At 41.3% G+C, this 27,703-nt stretch overlaps 1 pseudogene; it reads right to left on the bottom strand.

Moving 5' to 3' along the window:
• The window catches only part of LOC129696863 (uncharacterized), a 61,540-nt pseudogene extending 34,599 nt beyond the window's left edge, over nt 1-26,941 (bottom strand).
• Nucleotides 26,942-27,703: the final 762 nt, after the last annotated feature.

The following is a 27,703-nucleotide window of genomic DNA, read 5'->3' as shown; positions in this document are numbered from 1 at the left end:
GTGTGGCGTGCAAAAGTATTCAGGCCCCCTGAGTCAATACTTTGTAGAACCACCTTTCGCTTCAATTACAGCTGCAAGTCTTTTGGGGTATGTCTCTACCAGCTTTGCACATCTAGAGACTGAAATTTTTTCCCATTATTCTTTGCAAAATAGCTCAAGCTCAGTCAGATTGGATGGAGAGCATCTGTGAACAGCAATTTTCAAGTCTTGCCAGAGATTCTCAATTGGATTTAGGTCTGGACTTTAGGACTGGGCCATTCTAACACATAAATATGCTTTGATCTAAACCATTCCATTGTAGCTCTGGCTGTATGTTTAGGGTCGTTGTCCTGCTGGAAGGTGAACCTCCGCCCCAGTCTCAAGTCTTTTGCAGACTCTAACAGGTTTTATTCCAAGATTGCCCTGTATTTGGCTCCATCCATCTTCCCATCAACTCTGACCAGCTTCCCTGTCCCTGCTGAAGAATAGCATCCCCACAGCATGATGCTGCCACCACCATGTTTCACAGTTGGGATTGTGTGTTCAGGGTGATATGCAGTGTTAGTTTTCAGCCACACATAGCGTTTTGCATTTAGGCCAAAAACTTCAATTTTGGTCTCATCTGACCAGAGCACCTTCCTCCACATGTTTGCTGTGTCCCCCACATGGCTTGTGGCAAACTGCAAACGGGACCTCTTATGGCTTTTTTTCAACAATGGCTTTCTTCTTGCCACTCTTCCATAAAGGCCCGATTTGTGGAGTGCACGACTAATAGTTGTCCTGTGGACAGATTCTCCCACCTGAGCTGTGGATATCTGCAGCTCCTCCAGAGTTACCATGGTCGCTTCTCTGATCAATGCTCTCCTTGCCCGGCCTGTCAGTTTAGGTGGACGGCCATGTCTTGGTAGGTTTGCAGTTGTGCCATACTCTTTCCATTTTCAGATGATGGATTGAACAGTGCTTCGTGAGATGTTCAAAGCTTGGGATATTTTTTTATAACCTAACCCTGTTTTAAACTTCTCCACAACTTTATCCCTGACCTGTCTGGTGTGTTCCTTGGGCTTCATGATGCTGTTTGTTCACTAATGTTCTCTAACAAACCTCTGAGGCCTTCACAGAACAGCTGTATTTATACTGAGATTAGATTACACACAAGTGGACTCTATTTACTAATTAGGTGACTTCTGAAGGCAATTGGTTGCACTGGATTTTATTTAGGGGTATCAGAGTAAAGGGGGCTGAATACTTTTGCATGCCACACTTTTCAGTTTTTTATTTGTAAAAAAAATTGAAAACCATGTATCATTTTCCTTCCACTTCACAATTATGCATCACTTTGTGTTGGTCTAACACATAAAATCCCAATAAAATACATTTACGTTTGTGGTTGTAACGTGACAAAATGTGGAAAAGTTCAAGGGGTATGAAAACTTTTGCAAGCCACTGTAGATGAAGATAGATAGATAGATAGATAGATAGATAGATAGATAGATAGATAGATAGATAGATAGATAGATAGATAGATAGATAGATAGATGATAGATATATGTAGATATATAGATTTAGATAACTGTAGATAGATATAGATAAATATAGATAGATAGAATATATAGATTGTCAGGTATTAACTTCATTTAACATCTTATATACAGGCTTAGCAAAGGATGAGTTTAATCAGCTACTTTATGTGTTGGTCTATCATATAAAATCCCAATAAAATACATTTACGTTTGTGGTTGTAACAGGACAAAATGTGGAAAAGTTCAAGGGGTATGAAAACTTTTGCAAGCCACTGTAAATCTATATACATACCTAAAACTCTGATCTTGTTATCTTTCAGTTTGGCGGTCTTTCTATTTGCGCAAAAACGGTCCGCAATAGTGCTACGATTTTTGCCAGTTTACTCACCGTTCTCCTGTGCTGCGAATGCGTCAAGTTTTGTTCCGATCGGTTGCATGTCGTGAAAGTTAACAAGGTTTAAAAATCTTATAAACAACTTGTGCGCAGGTCGATCTCTTCTCCTGCCAGTCGGCGCCACATGGATTAGTCTTTTCCCCTGTCGCTCCCCGGGATGGTCCGCCCCTTCCAGCACCATCGCGTCTTTACTGGTGCTGAGGGTGGCCGGTGGAGGTTTCCAAACGGACTTTCGGAGGGATCCGAAGCAGACCAGCCCCAAGCAGCCCAGCCCCACCCCAAGCAGCTGCCCTGTCCCAAGCAGCAGCCCAGCGTCGGAGACCCGATCCAGCCCAGCCCAGCGTTGGAGAACCAGCCAGCCCAGCATTGGAGACCGCACCTGGAGTCGGAGGTCCCCGATATCGCCGATGTCGCTAAACGGAAAGCGGAGACTCTGATCTGGTTGTAGGAAAACAACCAGCGACCAGCGCCAATTGCACCGCCAATTCCAGCCACTACCCCTCTTGTCCCATATAAACATATAACCATATAACAATTACAGCACGGAAACAGGCCATCTCGGCCCTACAAGTCCGTGCCGAAAAACTTTTTTCCCTTAGTCCCACCTGCCTGCACTCATACCATAACCCTCCATTCCCTTCTCATCCATATGCCATTCCAATTTATTTTTAAATGATACCAATGAACCTGCCGACACCATTTCCACTGGAAGCTCATTCCACACCGCTACCACTCTCGGAGAAAAGAAGTTCCCCCTCATGTTACCCCTAAACTTCTGTCCGTTAATTCTCAAGTCATGTCCTCTTGTTTGAATCTTCCCTATTCTCAAAGGGAAAAGCTTGTCCACATCAACTCTGTCAATCCCTCTCATCATTTTAAAGACCTCTATCATAGAAATTAGGTGCAGGAGTAGGCCATTCGGCCCTTCGAGCCTGCACCGCCATTCAAGTCCCCCCTTAACCTTCTGCACTCCAGAGAATAAAGACCTAACTTATTCAACCTATCTCTGTAACTTAGTTGTTGAAACCCAGGCAACATTCTAGTAAACCTTCTCTGTATTCTCTCTATTTTGTTGACATCCTTCCTATAATTGGGCGACCAAAATTGTACACCATACTCCAGATTTGGCCTCACCAATGCCTTGTACAATTTTAACATTACATCCCAGCTTCTATACTCAATGCTCTGATTTATAAAGGCTAGCATACCAAAAGCTTTCTTTACCACCCTATCTATATGAGATTCCACCTTCAAGGAACTATGCACGGTTATACCCAGATCCCTCTGTTCAACTGTATTCTTCAATTCCCTACCATTTACCATGTACGTCCTATTTTGATTTGTCCTGTCAAGGTGTAGCACCTCACATTTATCAGCATTAAACCCCATCTGCCATCTTTCAGCCCATTTTTCCAAATGGCCTAAATCACTCTGTAGACTTTGGAAATCCTCTTCATTATCCACAACACCCCCTATCTTGGTATCATCTCCATACTTACTAATCCAATTTACCACACCTTCATCCAGATCATTGATGTACATGAAAAACAACAAAGGACCCAACACAGATCCCTGAGGTACCCCACTAGTCACCTGCCTCCAACCCGATAAACAGCCATCCACCATTACCCTCTGGCTTCTCCCATTCAGCCACTGTTGAATCCATCTTGCTATTCCTGCATTTATACCCAACAGTTGAACCTTCTTAACCAACCTTCCATGAGGAACCTTGTCAAAGGCCTTACTAAAGTCCATATGGACAACATCCACTGCTTAACCCTCATCAATTTCCCTAGTAATCTCTTTAAAAAATTCAAGAAGATTAGTCAAACATGACCTTCCAGGCACAAATCCATGTTGACTGTTCCTAATCTGACCCTGTTTATCTAGATGCTTATATATATTATCTCTAAGCATCTTTTCCATTAATTTGCCCACCACTGAAGTCAAACTAACAGGTCTATAATTACTAGGTTTACTCTTAGAACCCTTTTTAAACAATGGAACAACATGTGCAGTACGCCAATCCTCGGGGACTATTCCCTTTTCTAATGACATTTGAAATATTTCTGTCATAGCCACGGCTATTTCTACACTAACTTCCCTCAATGTCCTAGGGAATATCCTGTCAGGACCTGGAGACTTATCCACTTTTATAGTTTTTCAAAAGTGTCAGTACATCTTTTACTTTGAACCTCATAGTATCCATAGCTACTCTACTCGTTTCCCTTACCTCACATAATTCAATATCCTTCTCCTTGGTGAATACCGAAGAAAAAAAATTGTTCAATATCTCCCCCATCTCTTTTGGCTCTGCAGATAGCTGTCCACTCTGTCTCTCCAATGGACCAATTTTATCCCTCATTATACTTTTGCTATTAATATAGCTGTAGGAACCCTTTGGATTTACTTTCACCTTACTTGCCCAAGCAACCTCATATCTTCTTTTAGCTTTTCTAATTTCTTTCTTAAGATTCTTTTTTCAATCCTTATACTCCTCAAGCACCTCATTTACTTCATGCAGCCTATAATTATTGTAGATCTCCCTCTTTTTCCGAACAAGATGTCCAATTTCCTTTGAAAATCAGGGCTCTTTCCAATTTTTACTGTTTCCTTTCAACCGAACAGGAACATAAAGATTCTGTACTCTTAAAATTTCCCCTTTAAATGTCCTCCATTTCTCTTCTACATCTTTCCCATAAAACAAAATGTCCCAGTTCACTCCTTTTAAATCATCTCGCATCTGAATCTCGCAATCTGAATCTCATCAAAGTTAACCTTTCTCCAATCAAAAATCTCAACTCTAGGTCCAGTTCTGACCTTCTCCATAATTATATTGAAACTAATGGTATTGTGATCACTGGACCCGAAGTGCTCCCCAACGCATACCTCCGCCACCTGTCCCATCTCATTTCCTAACAGGAGGTCCAGCACTGCCCCTCCTCTAGTAGGTACCTCTATGTATTGCTGCAAAAAACTATCCTGCACACATTTTACAAACTCCAAACCATCCAGCCCATTTACAGAATGTGTTTCCCAGTCTATGTGTGGACAGTTCAAATCTCCCACATTCACCACCTTGTGCTAACTACTAATATCTGCTATCTCCTTACATATTTGCTCTTCCAATTTTTGTTCCCCACTCGGCGGTCTATAATACACCCCCATAAGTGTTGCTACACCTTTCCCACTTCTCAGTTCCACCCAAATAGCCTCCCTAGACGAGCCCTCCAATCTATCCTGCCAAAGCACTGCTGTAATATCTTCCCTGACTAGTAATGCAACACCTCCACCTCTTGCCCCTCCAATATCACACCTGAAGCAACGAAATTCTGGAATATTTAGTTTCCAATCACAGCCCTCCTGCAACCATGTTTCACTGATCGCCACAACATCATACTTCCAGGTGTCTATCCAGACTCTAAGCTCATCCACCTTTCTTACAATGCTCCTAGCATTAAAATATGCACATTTAAGAAACCCCCCGTCTCTTCTTCTCTGTTTATTTCCTTTTTTTTCTTTCTCCTCTTGTGTCCGAGTGCTTCCCTTTCCTGCTTCCTGCCTCCCATTCTGTCTACTAGCTTTCTCTATTTGAGTCCCTCGCCCCAACCATTCTAGTTTAAAGTCTCCCCAGTTGCCTTTGCAAATTTCCCCGCCAGGATATTGGTCCCCCTCAGGTTCAAGTGCAACCCATCCTTTCTGTACAGGTCCCACCTTCCCCAAAAGAAGTCCCAATGGTCCAGAAACTTGAATCCCTGCCCTCTGCACCAGTCTTTCAGCCACGCATTTATCCTCCACCTCGCTCCATTCCTACTCTCACTGTCGCGTGGCACAGGCAGTAACCCTGAGATTGTTACCTTTTTGGTCCTTTTCCTTAACTCTCCTCCCAACTCCCTAAATCCTCCCTTTAGGACCTCTTCCCTTTTTTTACCTATGTCATTTGTAACTATATGTACCACGACCTCAGGCTCCTCTCCCTCTGATTTCAGGATATCTTGGATGCATTGAGACACGTCCGAGACCTTGGCACCAGGGAGGCAGACCATTATCCTGGTCTCCCGACTGCGTCCACAGAAACGCCTATCCAACCCCCTAACAATAGAGTCCCCAATTACTATTGCCCTCTTCTTTTTTTCCCTGCCTTTTGGAGCAACAGGGCCGGTCTCTGTGCTGGAGGCCCGTCCGCTGTCACTACCCCCGGGTAGGCTGTCACCCCCATCCGTATTCAAACAGGAGTACTTATTTGCAAGGTGTACCGACATTGGAGTACTCACTCGTTCCTGCCTCTGCCCCCTGCCCTTCCTTAACGTGACCCACATGTCTCTCTCCCGTGGTTTTGGAGTGACCACCTCCCTATAACTTCCATCTATGACCCCTTCACTCTCCCTGACCAGACAGAGGTCATCGAGCTGCTGCTCCAGGATCCTAATACGGTCTCTTAGGAGCCCCATCTCGCTGCACCTGGTGCAGATGTGGACATCTGGAGGGCCATCCGACACCATGACCTCCCACATCTGACATCCCGAACAGTATACTGCTCTGACTGTCATTCTCCCGCCTTACCCTGGATCTGATACCAGTATAATACTATAGAAACTGCTGGGAGAAATCAGCAGGTATCTGACTCACAACAGCTGCTCCCTCTTGACCTTTAAACTGCACCTTTATTATATAAACAAAAAGCACTGTACCCTTAGCTCACTGTACCTTTACTAAAGCACTGTACCTATAGCCCACTGTCCCCCTCGCTAGCTACACCCCCCCTCCCTTGTGATACCCACCTCTCACCCATGGCTCTTCCCCCGTCTTTATTCCGACCTCACTCCCCCCGCCCACATACCACTCTCCCCCTCAACTCCCCACCGCCACACACCCCTTATTTCTGACTTGTTAGTTGGCTTTGCTCAGTTCATCAATTGCAGCAGTATCTATAATGGTTAGTGAATGCATGGGGTCATGCCATCATTTCCAACAATGTTGAAATCCCTGTTACTATACTTAATTGTTTCTCATTACCCTTCCACTAAACCTTACCACATGCCTTGGATTCAGAAATTATGCCACCTGGAGACTGGAGACACAGTGGGGAAGGAATGTTTGACCTTTTAAAACAAAACTGCTCTCAATTCAGCTGTAATTGGCAGTCTCACGAGACAGGCAGCAAGGATAAATGGTGTCTGAGGTGAAACTGACTTACAGGTTCAGTAGGAGAATTGTGTTGATGCAAAGTATGGATGAAGTCGCTTGGTTTCTGGCTATTAATCCTGCATCAGGCCAAGGAAAGCCTTACTGTTTTGGAGCATTGGTTTTTGGAAGTGGCTGTGCCTGAGGTGAAGTGCTGTGATTGTGAGGAAGTGCGGAGGGTTGGGCTCAGAGGTTTTGACGAGTAGTCTGGTTAGAGGGTGAAGGTAAGGTAAGGTCTTTAACATACCTCTTTGCTATTAGTGTAGTCAGGATGGCAATCTGGGCAGTAGTCTGCTTCTCCTGCCGGACGTGGGATTTCGGGAGAATCTTCCAGTGACCCTCATGACTGCTTAGTTCAGTTTAGTTTAATGTGACATGTACCAAGGTACAGTGAAAAGCTTTTTGTTGGATGCCAACTTGTCAGTGATTATGATTGAGCCATCCACAGGGATGATCTTTCAGGAGCAAAGCAACAGCAGCCGCCCGATCTATGTCACCAAGACTAGATCCGAGGCATAGCAGCAGGGAAGGTTTAAGTCGAACAGGGCTATAACGACAGAAGACTCAATTGTTAGGGGCACAGTCAGGCGATTCTATGGGCAAATAATAGGGCTCTACAATGGTGCGTGCCAGGGTCGAGGATGTCTCTGAGCATCTGCAGAACATAGTCCTGGGGAGGGTGAGCATCCAGAAATCATTGTGCACGTTGCCACAAATAACATCGGTGGCAAAAGGGATGACATTTTGTGGAGTTTATTGGTTTATTATTGCCACTGTGATAAGATACAGCAAAAACTTTGTATGAGTGCTGTACATTGAAAAAATACTTGATTTAAGTACAATCAAGCCGCAAAAACTAGACATAAGTACAATCAAGTTGTGTAAAGGAAAAATACCAGCATGCAGAATGTAGTGTTACAGCCTTATGGTATCACAGTTACAGAGAAAGTGCAGATAATAAATGTGCAAGGTCGCAATGAGGTAAATTGGAAGACAGGGACTATACTCAAGCTGATAGGAGGACTATTAGCAGTCTGATTGTAGGAAAAAAGCTATTCCTATATCTGCTGGTTAGTACTTTCAAACTTTTGTATCTTCTGCCTGTCAGGAGAGGGGAGAAGAGGAAATATTCAGGGTGAAAATGGACCTTGCCTGCTTTCCAGTGTCAGCGTGATGTAGGTGGATGGAATCAATGGGCGGAGGCTCGTTCATGCGTTGGCCTAAGCTACATCCACAACTCTGCAATTTTTTTGCAGTTCTGGGCAGAGCTGTTTCCAAACCAATCTATCATGCTACCCATCTGTGATGTTTTCTACGGCACATTTGTCAAAGTCAGTAAGAATTGTTGGAGGCGTGCTCTGTAGTCACCACAATCTGAAGAAGGGTCCCGACCATAAACATCAACTGTCCATCCCCTCTCCAAGCGCGACCTGATTCATCCTCTCCGCGAGTCTGCCACTGCCTGGAAACTGGATGCCCAGCATTAAGCAGAATTTTCGAGAGCTAATTAAACCAAACAGCCTTAATGCCAACAAATGGTGTAAACTGCCTTGTGAATATGCCCTAATACTCATAACAAATACAAAACATATTGGCGGCCAATATGACATCTATATACATAATTAAAAGTGTCACCTTGACCACTTCCTGTCTGCACTGTATATTGATTTTACAAAAAATACTACCCTGTATATCGCTATGATTTTGGCCATCTTACTCACAACAGCCCCGAGGATTTTTCTAATCGATGTAAAGTAAAAATGTTATGAGCGTTTAAAAAAACATGAGATCAGCTGATTGGTCCTCACACCTGTCAATCACCAGTGATGAAGGTAACGCCCCTTCCGGGGGGGGGGGGGGGGGGGGGGGGGGGGGGGGGGGGGGGGGGGGGGGGGGGGGGGCAGGACTATAAAACCCCTGATGTCTGGACGTGAGTCAGTCACTCTGCAAGATCGTGAGGGAGAGGCCACGACTGTCATTCTAAGTTGTGAATCAACTGAACTGTGAGTCTGCAATGTACTTGCAGTAAATGATTTGTTAGCCCTTAATGACAATGACATGAGTTGTTTGGCCTGCTGCCCTGCCTGTGCTTGAAACTGTAATGCTTTATTAGGTCCAACTGTGTTTGGAAGGAATAAAAGTGACTTCTTCTTAGTGGACAGGTCGCACTGATTGCGTAATTTCCAGTAAGTGCAGAGGTCACGCTGATTGTGAAAGTACAGCTGACTGCGGAAGCCTCACAGTGGAGAGGCCGCGCTCAGCTGTGTGAGTAGATTCAAGAAAGTTTACTGTCATATATATGGTGTGTGAGTCGCTGTGAGTGTGTGTGTGTGTGAGTGTGTGTGTGTGTGTGTGTGTGTGTGTGTGTGTGTGTGTGTGTGTGTGTGTGTGTGTGTGTGTGTGTGTGTGTGTGTGTGTGTGTGTGTGTGTGTGTGTGTGTGTGTGTGTGTGGGTGTGTGTGTGTGTGTGTGTGTGTGTGTGTGTGTGTGTGTGTGTGTGTGTGTGTGTGTGTGTGTGTGTGTATGTGTGTGTGAGTGTATGTGTGTGTGTGTGTGTGTGTGTGTGTGTGTGTGTGTGTGTGTGTGTGTGTGTGTGTGTGTGTGTGTGTGTGAGTGTATGTGTGTGTGTTTGTGTGTGTGTGTGTGTGAGTGTATGTGTGTGTGTGTGTGTGTGTGTGTGTGTGTGTGTGTGTGTGTGTGTGTGTGTGTGTGTGTGTGTGTGTGTGTGTGTGTAGGTGTGTGTTAGTGTGTGTGTGTGTGTGTGTGTGTGTGTGTGGTGTGTGTGTGTGTGTGTGTGTGTGTGTGTGTGTGTGTGTGTGTGTGTGTGTGTGTGTGTGTGTGTGTGTGTGTGTGTGTGTGTGTGTGTGTGTGTGTGTGTGTGTGTGTGTATTGGAATTGGTGGAGAGGTGGAATATTGCATTGGGGGACCAGCCCTCCCATGTGAAACTAGCACCCAACGGGTCCCAGTTAGTCTAGTTTTGCTATAAATGTCAAAAATGCGTATCTCCAGCAATGGGTTGTGCTTTGTAATTCTGCACACTGCTCTAACTCTGTGTTGAGACCAGCCACTCTCATTCCTAACATCAGAGAGTAGGTTCCACTGCGTCAATATTAATTCTCTCATTGGCTTTTGTACGACCCAAATAAAAAGACATTGCCAGTTCAGGACATAGATATTTTTGACGAGCAGAGAGGATTCCCTGGATGGCAAGATTGTTCTGTGAGTTGAGGTTAAACTGGCTAGGCCTCTGCTCTCTGAAGTTGAGAAGATGATTCTATTGATATGTGCAACATTTTCACAGAATTTCCCCCGGATTAGAAACAAAAAATAACCTTGAGATGAGAAACAAAACTCTCTACTCAAAGGTCGGTGAATCTTTGCAATTCTCCACCCAGGAAAACTGTGGAGACTCATTGTTGTTGATGGTATTCAAGGCAGAGATCAACAGACAATTGGATATTTAAGAATACAAGGGATGTGTTGTCATTACGGAAAAATGTCATTGAGATCAAAGTTCAATCACAAACTTCATGATTGCTGTGAAGGAACTATAGATGTTGGTTTCTACTGAAGATAGACACAAAATGCTGGAGCAACTCTGCGGGTCAGGCAGAATCACTGGAAAAAATCAATAGATGGATGGTTCAGGTTAGAACCCTCTGAAGAAGGGTTCCGACCCAAAATAATCCTTTTCTCCAGAAATGCTGCCTGACCCACTGAGTTACTCCAGCATTTTGTGTTTATATTCATGAATGGTAGAGCAGGTGTGAGGATCCAATACCCCTTTTGATGTCTTATATTCAAATGTCTGAGGAAGAGTCTCAACCCAAAATGTCACCTATCTATAGAGTCATACAGAATGGAAACAAGCACTTCGACCCAACTTGCCCACGCTGACCAACATGCCCCATATTCTCCACTGATGCTGCCTGACCTGAGTTACTTCAGCACTTTGTGTCCTTCTAATATTCAAATGTTTCTGACCCCAGTGATTGAGTCTCCTAGGCAGGGGTGAAAATCTTCTTATTTAATTTCAATTTGGATTTTCCAACCAGAATACGTTGCATTGTTTTTGTCCAACTTAAAATGGCAGACACTCTTGTTGCTACTATAGAGGAGTCATTAATCTTATTAAAATTTATTGTTAAAATACATCCATGGAGTAATATAACTTTTCAAAATGGATTTTAATGAAAAATCAAAAGTGAATTTCATTGAATGTTCCAGCAAAATGCAGACCTTTAGAGAGCTAATTAAACTAAATAGCCTAAATGCAAACTATTGGTGTAAACTTCCATGTGAATGTGGGCTGACACTCATAACAAACACAAAATATATTGGAAGTCAATATGACATTTTGCTATAAATGTCAAAAATTTTAGTAGCATTATAGGAAATAGATGTTTTCCACCACAATAGATGAGGAACATGTTGATGATTTTCAGATAATTGATTGACTTTTGGAAAGTCAAGAGACTAAGAAAAGGTGGAAATGCCAACAAGATGAACTAGAATTTAGTGCATGAGTTGCTCCATGGTGCAGTCCATTAATCAGGGATTGCAACATTCTTCAACTCCAAACGATCTTGCAGTGCAAGTTGCTGGAAGTGTGAGCTTATGCCTGTGCATTGTGACCAATGGGATCACTGGGAATTTAGAAACTGGTTAATGGGATTTAAATAAAGAGAAAGTCATTAAAGAACAGTAGAGAAGGTAATAGAGTGAACTAAAAATAAATCCAGCACATAAGTAGAAATAAAGACATTTAAGGAATAATTGGATGATGGATCATCAATGGACGTGAGGGGTGGGAAGAAGGTGGAAGGGAAAGAAAGGAAAGAGAACAAACTTAAAGGAACACGTCCATTTTTTACAATATCTACTAATTTACAATATACACAAATTAAAAACCACAGTGCATATAATTATTTTTCTGACCAGAAATTGTGTGGTTTTACAAAAGTAGTCATCATAGCACCTCGTTACCCTGCTCAGTACAACCCCAATTTTCTGCAAGGAGTTAAGTTACATGTATGAAAAATTATTTTCTACCAAGTTGAACAGGTTTGTGATTGTTTGGAATAATTTGCAGGTCAAGTTGTGCTACTTTGGCAGTTTCAATAAATTATTCCAACTCATCTTCTTGGAATAATGGGGTTACCCAAAACAGTGCGTGAAAGATAGTATCCAATATTAATGAACATCATTAGTTTTAACCGTAAAGTTGTCCAGAGGACCGCCTATCTTTTGGTGCTTCAGAATAACCATCATTAGTAGTACTGCTCTCTCAGTAGCAACAGGATTGATTCGCAGGGGGAAATGGAAATCTGATTCAAGAAGGTTCCCTTTTATTTTGATATTTACCAGTTCCACACTACTACATATTGCCACTTAAACCATGATATTCGGGACTCCTTGTTCATGAACCTTTGACCTCAAGCCTCTCACTTCAAACCCTTTCCTCTGGTACATGAAATTAAGGAAAAGTGCAAGGCATAATAACAAGAAGTATTCATTTAAACCATTGAGTCCACGGCCAAGGGAGTAATTGGTGCAGAGCGTAACAATGAACTACCTTGTTCTTATGGGGATTGGAAAGATTTCAAAGCCACGAATGCTGAATTTCTGTGGGCAAGTAACACACAGATCAGGGCAATTGCTTGAAATCTTGCCATTGCCATTCTAGCATTGCAGCTTGGGAAAGGAACAGGTTCTATTTTTACACATGTCCACAAGTTGATTTTGTCACTAAATCTGAAAATACACTAAAATCACTTAATATGATAACCATACCTCAACTGCATTGTAATGAAAGGCACAAAAACAGGCAAGACTGATAAGAAAGAACAGTTACTAAAATTGGAGAGAGAGGAAACATGCTCTACCATTTGTACCATTTGTAGGAACATATATATGTGCATGCATCGGTCTTTTGACATTTATAATATGATGGGGCCTCATTCATATACCCTGTTACCTGGTGTGCATAGGTCATGCATTTATTATCCAAGACACTGTGAAGCTAATAGTGGAAAGGTGTAATTGATTCAGGATTCCCACTTCACACATTACTGAGAATGTTAGGACATTGATAATGGCAAGCACATTAAACAGGCCAATAATCCCTTAATAAATTCTCCCTTCTTTTTGTGTTCAGTGGATGAATGTCAAATGGAATGTAGAAGCAAGCATTAGTCTTCCAATAAAATCTTTGTCAGGGTGGATGGAGAAATGATGTCTCTCCTGTTTTTTTTCCAGTCTAGAACCAGGAGTCACAGACACAAAATAAGTGGTCAGACATTCAAGAGTCAAGAGTGTTTTATTATCATATGTCTCAGATAGAACAATGAAATTATCACTTGCTGCAGCACAACAGAATATGTAATCATAATAAATAATATAACAACGCAGAAAAAAAAGAAGAAACAATAACGGCGCAATAATAATAATAATAATAATAATAATAGTCTATTGTAGTTCATAGCTTAGGAGGATGTAGTGTTTAATAGTCTGATGGCTCTAGGGAAGATGTGGTTCCTGAACCTGGACGTTACAGTTCTCAGGCTCATTTATGTACCTTCTTCCCGATAGCAGTGGTGTGTGTGCGGCCAGGATGATCTTTGATGATGTTAGCTGCCTTTTTGAGGCAGCGACTACGATAGATCCATTCAATGGTGGGGAGGTTAGAGGTGATGGCCTGGGCAGTGTTTACAACTTTTTTCAGTCTTTTCTGCTCCTGGAAGTTCAAGCTGCCGAACCAGGCCATGATGCAACCAGTCAGTATGCTCTCTACTGTGCACCTGTAGAAGTTCAAGAGAATCCTCTTTGACATACTGAATCTCTGTAATCTTCTCAGGAAGTAGAGGCGCTGATGTGCTTTCTGTATAATTGCATCAGTGTGCTGGGTACAGGAAAGATCGTCGGAAATATGCACGCCCAGGAATTTGAAGTTTTTGACTCTCTCCACCATCGTTCCATTGATGCGAAAAGGATTGTGTGTCCTCAACCTTCCTCTTCCAAAGTCCACAATCAGTTATTTGGTTTTGCTGATATTGAGAGCCAGGTTGTTGTGCTTGCATCATTTGGTCAGTTGGTCGATCTCACTTCTATACTCTGACTTATCACCATCTGTAATTCATCCCACAACGGTGGTGTCGTCAGCGAACTTGAAAATGGAGTTCGCACTATGTCCGGCTACACAGTCATGAGTATAGAGTGAGTAGAGCAGGGGGCTGAGCACGGAGCCTTGAGGTGCTCCCACACTGATTATCACCGAGGATGAAGTGTTTCTGCCAATTCGAACAGACTATGGTCTGTGGATGAGGATGTCGAGGATCCAATTGCGGAGGGGTGCGCAGAGGCCCACTTCCGTGAGCTACGTAACCAGCATTTTTTTAAATCAAAAATATTTATTCAAATATTAAAAATAGTATTTACAATACAATAAAACAAAACAAAACAGAACCCACCACCATAATACAAGACAAACAAATATATTAAGTAAACTACGAAACAAATATATTACAATCCTTGTCCAGGATACATTGCCCAGCAATCCCGGAAATCCTCTAGAGTGCCCGTGGACAGATCGTAGTCCCACTCTAGCACCACCCGGCATGGGCGTAACCCCGGAAAAGGGGCAGGCAGCTGGTTCAGGCAGAGCCCTCTTCAAAAAAATATATTCAATTATTTAAAAAATAATATTTACAATACAATAAAACAATCCAGAACCCACCACCATAATACAATACCAACATGTATCCATAATAAACTGCTATACAACTATGCTACAATCCTTATTGAGGTTACATTCAACACCCTGCGGAGCCCAGCGGTCCCGGCACTCCTTCAGGGTGCCTGTTGACAGGGCTTATTCCCTTTCTAATCCCACCCGGACACGGGCGTAACCCCGGAAAAGGGGCAGGCAACTGGCTCGGGTAGAGCCCTCCACCGCCTGGCACCTTGACTAGTGGTTGATAGTCATTGAGGCACGTCACCTTACTCTTCTTGGGCACCGGTATTATCGATGCCCTCTTATAGCAGGAGGGAACCTCACACATCAGCAGTGAGAGATTGAAAATGTCCGCAAAAACCCCTGCCAATTGGTCCGCACAGGTTTTGGGAACTCGACCGGGTATACCATCAGATCCAGACACTTTCCAAGGGTTCACTCCCCTGAAGGATCTTCTGATGTCAACCTCTGTGACTATGACTGAAATACCATCAGGGTGAATGTGGGCTCAGGAAGGCACATCAGTGTTCTCAACAGGCTCCAAGCAGTCCTGTAATTCCGCCTCTGCCTCCCCAGACCAGCCCTGTACAGTCCTCACCTCTAGTGGTGCGCTCTTCAGTTGCTACCTTCATGGAGGAAGAAGGAACACCATTGAATGGTCGGATTTCCCGAAGTGAGGATGAGGGATAGATCGATGGGTACCCTTAATGGTCGTATAGCAGTTGTCAAGGGTGTTTAATTCTCTGGTGTTATGGGAGATATGTTGATGGTAGTTTGGAAGTGATTTTTTTTCAGGTTGGCTTTGTTGAGGTCCCCGGCTATGGTGGTAAATGCCTCGGGGTAAGACGTCTGGTGCTTGTTGACCATGGCGTGCAGCTCCTCCAGTGCCAGACGAACGTCTGCCTGGGTTGGGATGTAGACTGTGGTCAGGATGATGGAGGTGAATTCCCTCGGTAGGTAGAAGGGACGACACTTCACCGCCAGGTGTTTCAGGTGCGGAGAGTAGGAGTTAGACAGAGATCATAAGAAATGCCTTCACCCAGAGGATGGCGAATCGTTAAAATTTTCTAACCTGGAGGGCCATGGAGGCTTAGTCGCTGAATATACTTTGATTGATGGGTTTATATTGTGATATTAAAGGATTTAGTGGATAAGGGATCTGCAGGAAACTGATGCAAAAAACAATGGACATAATACCACTGTATAAAAGAGTAGGCATAAGTAGTTGAATACCTGCTCCATTATACAGTGAGATTGTGCTCTCAGTAACATGAAAGGGATAGAGCAACCACGTGTCTGGGTCGATCAGGAGACTGGTGCATATAGTGTGCAAAAGCAAGACTGAAATCCTGTGTGTAATAAAGACTACCTGAACTGTTCAGAAATGGGGTGGGCAGACGGACAGAACATTGAGCATAGAATCTGAAGAAACACCTGGAGCAACAGAACAAGAGGTTGTTTGTATACTTTATAAATAGTACACATTATATAGAACATCGTTTTCTCATGGTTTGTCAAACAGACTTGGTGATCACATTACTCCAAGTGATCACATTACTCCGAGTGTAGCGGCACCAGGTGGTGGCTTGGGGCATCACGAACCCTCGCTATTGGCTGGCGCAGTCACATGATCGCGGTGGTGTTTTATCGGGTTTTCGAATAGTCTTCATTCAAGCACCGCCCTGTTAGAAGGAGCTGCTTTTTTTTGGCTGATCTAAAACGCGGTTGAGTTAATCGCTTTGTTAACGTTTAAAATTAACAATCTTATTTAACTCAACTGAGTCATAACCATATAACAATTACAGCACGGAAACAGGCCATCTCGACCCTTCTAGTCCGTGCTGAACACATAATCTCCCCTAGTCCCATATACCTGCGCTCAGACCATAACCCTCCATTCCCTTCCCATCCATATAACTATCCAATTTATTTTTAAATGATAAAAACGAACCTGCCTCCACCACCTTCACTGGAAGCTCATTCCACACAGCTACCACTCTCTGAGTAAAGAAGTTCCCCCTCATGTTACCCCTACACTTCAGTCCCTTAATTCTCATGTCATGTCCCCTTGTTTGAATCTTCCCTACTCTCAGTAGGAAAAGCTTTTCCACGTCAACTCTGTCTATCCCTCTCATCATTTTAAAAACCTCTATCAAGTCCCCCCTTAACCTTCTGCGCTCCAAAGAATAAAGCCCTAACTTGTTCAACCTTTTTCTGTAACTTAGTTGCTGAAACCCAGGCAACATTCTAGTAAATCTCCTCTGTACTCTCTCTGTCATCTCGCCAATAGAGGTTATTTTCCACACATAATTTATATGTAACATTTCTCCAATCATGGCTATTTTCTGGAGAAATAACCCTGCTTTTATTGGGATAATTGGCTTTCAGTTTTTCTGCTTTTCCAATGGTCACTCTTTACTGAGCAAATGTTCTTTGTTTGCTCTGTGGTAGACTGCTTTTAAAGAATCATTTGCTCCTCCAACCCATTGGCTCAGACAATGTCATCAACAATTATTATGAAAATATTTGATGGAGCAGATTACAGAGAAAACCAAATTATAGACCATAAATACAACATGGTTAGTGAATGTGTGCTCTCGGATGTTCAGGAGAAACCTCTTCATTTGGAGAATAGTCAAATAATGGCAATTCACTATTATTAGTAGTTGAAATGAATAGTACATATGCACTTAAGAGGAAGCCAAACAAACATGTAAGCATTGGCAGCGACTATTTGGGTGTTTTTTCTTGTTGTTCAGTCATTAAATTTAACAGATGGGACATTCATTTTAGAATTTAGAAGCAGATGAAAATTGTAGCAGAATTATGCTTTTTCATGGGATGTTACAGAGTAGGATCAATTTTCAAGTCAAGATGTTTGTCATATGTCCCGACAACAAATCAATGGAATTCTTATTTGCAGTTGCATGACAGGCTTGTAAACACAATACACACAGATAGTATACAATAAACAAAAAACATTAATAAATTAATATCTGCAATACTAATGCAAAAAAAAAATGAAGTCAGTGCAACCAAGGACAGTCCATAATTCATAGTTTGGCTATTGTTTTACAGTATTCAAGAGCCTGATGGTTGTGGAGAAGAGCATTCTTGAACCCGATAGTCACAGTTTTCTGACTCCTATGCCTTCTTCCTAACAGTAGGAGTATATTTCACTCTTGGTAATTCAAAAAATAGCACCTTACTGTGGCAACATTTTGAAAGCAGCAGAACAGGTCATTTTTGAGGTTGCAAAAGTGAACAATCACCTGAGATATAATAATCAACCACAGAAAGCATATCTGGACTTGATCAGTGAAACTTGTTGGTGGAAGTTCAGAAACCCTGGTCACAGGGATGAATGGGATTGGTCTGAGTTTGGCAGAGCAATTAAAATAAACAAATTCAACAATAGGTATAAAGACATAACCTCAACTCACTAAATTTCTCGCAGTCAATCTGTGCAGTCACCTCTGTATGAGTTATATTGACAGCTGAAAATCCCTCCCGTAATGCAATCACCATCATTATAAAATATTATAAAGGAGAGACATTTCCTTTCACAAGATCTCTGTAGAAATGGATTATTTGAAGGTGAATATTAAGCAGAGATGATCTTCAGTGGCCAATATAGTTTAAAAGGTATGACACACAACAATCCACAGGAAATATTGGACATTTCCCTGTATTCTGAACTGGTTTGCAATTAGATCTGATTTAGGATCTGATTTGTCATATGTCTGTACCCTAATTAAATGTTCGATCAACGTACGACATACACTCATCCAATTCAAAACATTACATAGACTATAATAATTCAAAAACTAAAATAAATAAACTCTTCCATAATGTCTCACCCATCTGTGATAAATGTCTGTGTCAAGAAGCTACCATAGCGCATTCTTTTGTTTTTTGTACAAAAATCCAAACATTCTGGAATGAAATATTTGACATCTTTACAAAATTAATTAAAATAAAACTGGTACCAAAACCAGAATGGATCATTTTTGGAATATCGGAAGGTAACCCTGAACTAAACGTGTTTCAGAAGAATTTACTCAATTACGGGCTAATAATGGGGAAAAAAGCTCATACTTAAAATCTGGAAAAATGCGCCTACACCAACAATAAAAATGTGGATATCAAATATGTTTGAAACATTACATCTGGAAGAGATGAGATTCCTCTTAGCAGGCAAAGCAGACCAATTCCAAAAGACGTGGTCTACGTTTTTGGAACTATTACAAGCATAAGGTGCAATAGCAATTTTGAAAATAAATAAATAAATAAATAAATAAAAGGTACCAGGATCTGGCAAAGGGGGTTTAAAAAAAACAAAAAAACAAAAACGGACTTGGTTGTTAGTCCCCTTTCTGCGGAGTTTAATGTTATAATAGAGCGATTGTTTCTCCTTTCTTTTTCCTTCTTTTCTAGGGTCTACTTTCTTTCTTTACTTCCTTCTCTAACTTCTTTTCTTAGGGGCTTTCTTTTCTCAACACTCTCCGGCACCTTCACGACTCTTGCGCACTTTCCTTTACTTCTATCTTTTTTTTAAAGCTCAAAAAATGAAGCGGTACAAAAAATGTATTAAGACATATGTGTTGTGTATTATTGTAACTTACCGTACTTCTAATAAAAAAAAAAAATAAATAAAAAATGAATAAAAAAAGGATTTGATTTGTCATATGTCTGTACCCTAATTAAATCATCTTATTTTCTAAGTATGGAAAAAATAATTCTGAATAATTAGAATGACACACATGAATTAAGACAGTGTGCATTATTAATGTCTAGTGCATGACAGGCTTGTAAACACAATACACACAGATAGTATACATCTGTGTATTTCATTGTCCCATCTGGGACACATGACAATAAACTCTCTTGACTTGACGACTTGACGATTCTCTCGTGCATAGTCTTTACTGAATACCAGGCTGAAAGCTGTAGATACAGATTTGAGTGTCTAGTAAATTGTGGTTCAGAGTCATAGAGTCATACAGCATTGAAACAAGATGCCCCATCTAACTTTGTTCCACCTGCCCACATTTTGCCTATATCTTCCGAAACTTTTCCTATCTATGTACCTATTTTCTCTGGCAGCTCATTCCATATACCAACCATCTTCCATGTGAAAATGTTGTCCCTCAGGTTCCTATTAAGACATTCCCCTCACCCCTTAAACTAATCCCTCACCCTGTGAGAAATATTGTGCATTCACCCTATCTATTCCTTTCATGATTTTGTACACCTCTAAAAGATCACCCCTCAATCTAATGCACTACAGGGAATAAAGTGCTAGCCTCCCTACAGCTCAGGCCCTCAAGTCTTGGCAACATCCTCATAAACCTTAGCTGCATCTTTCCAGCTTAATGGCATATTTCTCATAGCAGGGTGACCAAACCTGAGTACAATATTCCAGGTGTGACCTCACAAACGCCTTACACAACTGTAACATAATTTCACAAGTTCTATATTCTCTTCCCTGGAACACAAAATTCTGGAGTAAATCAGGCATCATCAATGAAAAACATTGAAAGACGACGATTCAGCTTAGGACACCTCTTCAGACCTGGCATATTCCGCATCCATGTCCTCCAGAGATGCTGCAGAACCTGCTGAGTTACTACAGCACATTGTGGCCTATACACATTTCCAGCATCTGCAGTTCCTTGTCTCCACATACTCATTTGACACAATTCATGATATGAATATATTTGAGCATTATTGGCTTAGATTTTTGAATAGCACAATGGCACCAGCATGTACTGTATGCATATCAATGCACAGAAATACATGGTATTACAACTTTGAAAAATCTGTTCACTCTGGTGGACGTCTCAAATAACTTGTAGCAAAGGTTAAAATTAGTTGGATGGTAGAAAAGTGGCATCACCCAAGGACTTGATGAAAAGTACTGAGAGTTGCAAGAGCTTGCAGCAGAGCAGACAATCCAATCCATTCACAAGACAATTAAACACTGTCATAACTGGCGAATAGATGAGGAAAACATATCAAAGAACAGACTCTCTCCTTATGGAAAACAGAGCAATCCCCAGACAATTATTTGCTTTTATATTGTATACTAAAATATCAGGCCCTCTTATGTGGTTCCATTCTGAACCAAGGCTTGAATCCATATGAGCTTTTCACTAAACTATACTTTTTCATTAAATGTTATTGAATTTTCTGATATTGTGGCCAAAGTCTGTCAGCTTTGTATGTTTAATTGTCTGGGATTATGATGAGAATCTATCGCTCACTCATCATTTTAAATGGTAAGAGAGTGAAAACTGTTGGAATTCAGAGAGACCTATGTTTCCTTGTACATAAAGCACCTGGACAAGCACTTAAAGCAGACACCTTAGAAGGCAAATTACATTTTGGCGTTTATTGCAAGAGGTTTGAAATAAAAGGGTAAAACTTTCTAACTCCTATTACAGAGAGCCGTGATAAGATCACATCTGGAGCATGTGTAGTAGGTTTAGTCTCCATGCCTAAGGAAAGATGGAGCTGTGTTGGGAAGAATATGGTGAAGGTTCAATAGATTCATTCTTGACATGGTGGTGTTGTCACATTTGGATTCATAAATGGATTCAGCATGTGCTCTCTTTAGTTTAGAGGATGAGAAGTGATCTTGTTGAAACGCACAAAATTCTTACGGGGCTAGGTTGAGAAGAAAGGTACAGAGTTGAAATTTCACTGGGGCGTTGAGAACCGTGGATCACAAAATAGTGAAGTTAGCCATTCAAGACGGAGATTAGAAGAAATGTTGTCAGAGGCGGAAGTGAAAATTTCCACTCAAGAAGGTTGATGAGGCTCTGCCGCTGTGTATGTTTAAGCTAGAGATCAATAGATTTTTAGATATTATGAAGATCAGAACAAAGGGCTAAAGAAAGAAAATGGTGCTGAGGTAAAGGATCTGCCCTGATAGTGCTTGAATACCAGGGAAGGCACAAGCTCCTGAATGGTCTATTTGCACTTCTATATTTTATGTTATTTCGTCTATGCCAAAGTGAAGTTTAAGTATATACCAGGAACCAAACTATTTACCATTTATAAAGTATGCCTTCAGAATATTTTCCCAGACACGTCATTTCCCCAGTGAAACTGCATAATTTCAGTTGAATGTCAGCAAACTACCAGGTGCAATGTCAAATCTGTAAAAATAGCTCACATTCCAGCAATAAAGTGGATTTAAAAATATGAATCGTTGTCACATACAAATGAACAGTTAAATTTATTATTGATTCATTGGATTTTTGGAAAGTAATATATGAAAAAAAAACAGAAAAGCAAAAATTTGAATTTATATACATCATCCACACCTGCACTAACCATTCTGCTGACTTGCCGATGAGACCCCCATAAATCATCCAAAATTCTAATTGCAAAAGGAAAGCGTACTACAGTCAAAGAAAGTGCACAAGTCCTCTGTCTCCACAATCTTGTACAATGTTTGTGCTCCTCTAATTCAATGCTGACCTCGGGTGCTGACTGTATGGAGTTTGTACAATTTGTTCACCTCGTGACCGCATGCGTTTTCGCCGGGTACCCTGGTTTCCTCCCCCATTCCAAAGATGTGTAGGTTTGTAAGTTGGTTTCTGTAATCTGAGCTAAAACAAATCTAAACTCAACCAAATTCTTAACATATAATCAGCCCTGATTGTAATTCCTCAACAATTCATGGTTGTGCAGAGAAACCCCTAGAATTTGAAGATGCTCATTTGAACCTCATTACCGTTCACCTTCAAAAAGTACTCCGTAAAAAAATAACTAGTTAATTTTTTGGTGTCTTTGTCTAGTTTGGAGTCCTTTTAGTTTTTAAATCTTCTTGGAAATTGGCTTGGAACATTCTGCAGTATTAAAGTTGTCATAATATTGTAAAATTGCGTTGTTTAACTGCAAGCTCATTGTGTTGGAAATCACAAAAAAGAAAGCAAGAGAGAACTCGAGCAGGGAACCACGAAGGAAGAAGGGGCCATGAAATGTCACTAGCAAATTGAATTAAAATGTAGCCCAAGGCATTTTCCCAATCCCAATACATTAAAAACAAGATGGTAACAAGGGAGATGGTAGGATCACTCAAGGATAAAGGAGAGAATTTATGCATAGTCAGAGGATGTAGGCGATTATTAAACGTTGGTATTCATCGAGGTGGAGTACATGTAAAGGATCAATGTGTGGTATGCTATAGTATGCTAGGTCACTTTGAGATCAAGAAGGAGGTGGTGTTGGGACTTTTGAAGAGCTAGATCTCCAGGGTTTGATGATATCTTTTCCACGTTATTAAGAGATGCAGGAGAAGATAGCTGGAGCCTTGACAAAGATCTTGTACCCTCTCTAGCCACAGGTGAGATCCTGGATGACTGGAGTTTAACCAATATTGTTCCTTTGTTCAAGAAGGGAAATATAGATATTTGAGGGAATTGTAGACTGTGGATTTCATATCAATGGTAGGAAACCTATTGGAGAGGATTCTTAGGGATAGGATAGATCCTATCTACTTGGAAGTGTCTGGTCACTTAAGGACAGTTGTCATGGCTGCCTGGGGGCAGATCATGCCAAAATAACTTGATTGCATTTTTTGAGGAGGCACAAAATTGATTACTGAGGATAGGGCAGTGGATGTTGGCTACATGGACTTTAATAAGACATCTGACAAGGTCCATCATGGTAGACTGATCCAGATGATGCAAGAGATCCACAGTGACCTGGTAGTTTGATTTCAGAACTGGCTTACCCATTGAAGACTGAAGATAGTGGTGGAAGACTGGCATTCTGGCTGGAGGACTTTGACCATTGTAGTTTCACAGGGATCAGTGCTGAGATCGTTTGTGATATTTATAATATATATAAATGGTATGAATGAACATGTAGATAGGTTAGTTAGTAATTTTCAGATAACACAAAAATGGGGGTGTTACAAATAGTGAAGACGGCTATCAAAGGATACAGCAGGATTTAGAGATGGTGTTTAATCAGGACAAATGTGAGGTGTTGCACTTTTAAAGATCAAATGTATGTTTATGGCAGGACATTCAGCAATATTGATATAGGCAGGGATCTTACAGTCTTAGTCAATAGGTCCCTGAAAGTAGCAACACAAGCAGTGGCTGTGGTAAAGAAGATAAATGGTATGCTGATTGGTCAGGGCATTTAGTATGAGTGTCAGAAAGTTATGACGTGCCTTTATAAAACTTTGATTGGACCACATTTGGACCTGGAGGCTCTGGAGAGGGTGGAGATTAGGTTTACTGGATTGGAGGTTATTCACTTTACGAAGAGGTGGGACAAATTTGGGTTCTCTTGAACTTTGGAAGTTGAGGGGTGACCTGATAGATGTTTATAAAATAATGAGATGCATAGATAGGGTGGACAGTCAGGATATTTTTTCCCGGGGCGGGAGGGGGGGGGGATATGAGAGAGCTTAGCTATAACAAGAGAGGAGCAGAGTTTAAAAGAAATGTACCAAATAAAAACTTATTTGTACATTATTTTATTTTGACGGGTGCCTGGAATGCATTGCTGGTGTGGTGGTGGAACCCGATGCGATAGTGGTGTATGTGGCTTTTAGATTGGCACATGGATATAGTGTAAATGGAGGGGCATGGATCAGATGGAATGAGCTGATTCGCGAGTCCATATGTAACATATAACTGAGGATTCACAAATTGTTTCACAGCAGACAGGTTTTCAGCACTGACCAAAGTATAGTTATGGGATCTGGGTGCATAATCCTGGTTTGACACCTAAAACTTAATTGGAGTATATAGTAACCAAGGCAGTTGGAAGATCCATTTTTTAGCAATCTTCTTTCAAAGATGTGAGATTAATCTAAATTCACTTTCAGAAAAAATATACATATTACGCACAAGATTTCACACTTAACATCAAATCAAATGTAGACAAACACTATAGTAGTACATTATTTGCACTAACATGTTACCAAATGAGTTTGAATCACTTACAGTGAAGCCATCAATTAAGTTCAGACACAGTCCTGAATGAAAGCAACTGATATTAAGGAGTTTGCAGTTGTCGATCGGTTCCTCACAGTTTTTTCCACTAAATCCTGGCAAACATCTGTGAAGAGACCAAATCATTAGTACACTTGAGATACAAGGTTGAGGCAGGAGCCAGAGGTTCAACAATCCTGGTTGATGTTGCTATGACAGACCTATTTAATCACAAGTGCACTTCATGCAAACAAGATCAAATGCCAAGTTTCTTTGATCCACCACAAAACCATTTATAAATCACAAATTAGATTAAATTAGATTAGATTCGTTTATTGTCATTCAGACCTTTCAGTCTGAACAAAATTTTGTTTCCCTGCAGTCATTCATATAATAAAAAATGACAAAAACACACAATCAACACAAATTTAACATCCACCACAGTGAGTTCACCAAACACCTCATCACTATGGTGGAAGGCAAAATCTTAAAGTCTCTGTCTCTTCCCTCTTTGTTCTCCCTCTGCGCCGAGGCGACGGCTCAAACTCCGCGGGTGGTCGCTGCCTCCGCCACAGCTTCGAGGCCAAGTCGGGTCTCCTCTACCACCGCCACAGCTCCGGGGCCGAGTCGGGTCTCCGCTGCCGCTGCCGCTGCCGCCACCACAGCACCGAGGCCGCCAGCTCCGCCATTAGGCCTTGGCGCAGACGGAGACGGGGACGGGGAATACGACAGAAAAAAAGTCACATCCCCCGAAGGAAGAAACCAAAACATGTTTCTCCCACCCCACCCACACACATACACAACTTAATAAAACAAAATTAACTAAGACATGACAAGGACCAAAAAGAAAATGATAATACTTGCATTTTATGTTATTAATTTCACATTCATAGGCAGCTCAAACCGTTTCATGTTTGAGGGACAGTTTTTGAAGTGTCCTGTTTGTCACCCCCTGATACTTTCAAAAACACAGAGACCTAACATATCTTTCCCAATATCTTGGAGATTCCCTCCTGTATATATGCCCACATCTTTGTGCTCTACCTCAGTGGAACATGGTAGAATTATCTCAGACACATAAGCTTGTCTATTACAGACCTGCATCAATGCAGAAATTTTGAGTAACTTCCTCAATCAACAATGTGATCTTTAAATATACTGACTTAATTACTCTCCTCAGGCATGCGAAATATCCCATTAAACTTAAAATAGACAGAAAGTGCTGGAGTAACTCTGTGGGTCAGGTGGAAAAGTCTGAAGGGTCCCGACTTGAAGTGTCACCTATCCTTTTTCTCCAGAGATGTTGGCTGACCCACTGAGTTACTCCAGCACCTTCTATCTATCTTTGGTATAATCTTGCATCTGCATTTCTTTGTACCTACGATGTCATTACACCTTCCTATATCCACCTCTTCATTGGCTGATTCTACTGTACCTATGATACCCCAGCTGAACTGTTCCATAAACATACCCCCTTGCTTTGGATCCCATGGGAACTAATTTCCATAATTTTTGGACTTTATCTTCTTCAGGGACTTGTACCTTCATGCAATATATTCTACTCTGTGACCATGGTAGTGTCAGGTCAATTCATGGTTTTAAGGTGCTTCCAGATCTTCAAGCATTACCATCTGGAGGAGGATGGCAAAATAATACCCACAGCATAATTGTAAAGAACAGTAGGACAGTTTTCTCCAGTTCTGACAAAGGATCTTCAACTTAGAATTATTGTTGTGTTTCTCTTGCAGATGTGGCTTGACCGGCTGAGCATTTCCAGCATTTTCTTCTTTTTTAAATATTAGTTGTCGAGCCTATGCAATTTTTTTTTAGTTCTCTTCAATACTTATTCCTTATTCAAAACCTAAAACTGGATGACATATTTGCCATTACATTATTTGTGAGAGATTGTTCGATGCAAATCATCTGCCTTGTTCCCTCAAACACTGCATCGTTTCAAATTGTTTCTTTCTTTTTCAGGATCGTGAAGAATCAGAAATATATCAACATTATGAATCTGTTCACTTATTTCGCTGCTGGCAGAAATTTCTCCATCCGTAGCTTTTCGAGCACATTCACTGATTTGCTACACCAGGTGCAGAGTAAATTACCTTTCCTCATCGTCCTCAAGTGTCAGGTTCACTTTGCTGCAGACAGTTGCGATTAGCTGCATTTCTCAAATGTTTATTGTCAAACTGACCCATGCAGCTGCTCTGCTCAAACCAAAGTACCCCAATACAGTATCTAGAAGATGGAGATCATCTACTGAATACAGAATGCAGGTTTATGAGGTATTTGCACTCCTTGAAATTGTAAAGCTTGAAACAGAGATTTATGGATTTTTGATTAGGTTAGGATATGAATGATATTTGATCCAAGGTGAGGGACAAACCAAACACTTGAATATCTATGTCCAAATTTCTCCAGGTCCCACTTCCCCAAGTCTCCGTGCTTTCTATTCTACAAAATAAGTTCCATTGGGCAATACTTTGAATTTAAAATTCCCATTCAAATCTCTCCATGGTCTCTCGCCCCCTTCTGCCCAGAATTTTCTCAAGTTCCGATAGCCCCACACACCAACAGTTCAGTGCTTGTAATCACTCTATAGAGATTTTCCAAGGCATTGAGCTCCAGAATTTGCAGTACATAATGCTCCATCTCTCCACCTCTTTTTCTTCCATCAAGCAGTTTCTTTAAAAAATCTCTGTGGCCAAGCTTTTAATTGTCTGCTTATTTTTTCCTTCTGCAACTACATGTCAAATTGTGTTTTATCCTTGTGCAACACATTGGAGCACAGTGTAACATTAAAGGCACTGAATAAACTGCCATTGACTGTGGTCTCAGATCCTCCCATAACAGAACCTCAAGTGACAACTTTCAGATATGTTTTTCTTTAAGCATTCTCTTTGACTAAATGCTGATCATCTACTGAATA

The sequence above is a fragment of the Leucoraja erinacea genome, chromosome 5 (assembly GCF_028641065.1).
Source record: "Leucoraja erinacea ecotype New England chromosome 5, Leri_hhj_1, whole genome shotgun sequence".
NCBI classification, from domain to species: domain Eukaryota; kingdom Metazoa; phylum Chordata; class Chondrichthyes; order Rajiformes; family Rajidae; genus Leucoraja; species Leucoraja erinaceus.
This window is presented reverse-complemented; position numbering and strand designations above follow the sequence as displayed.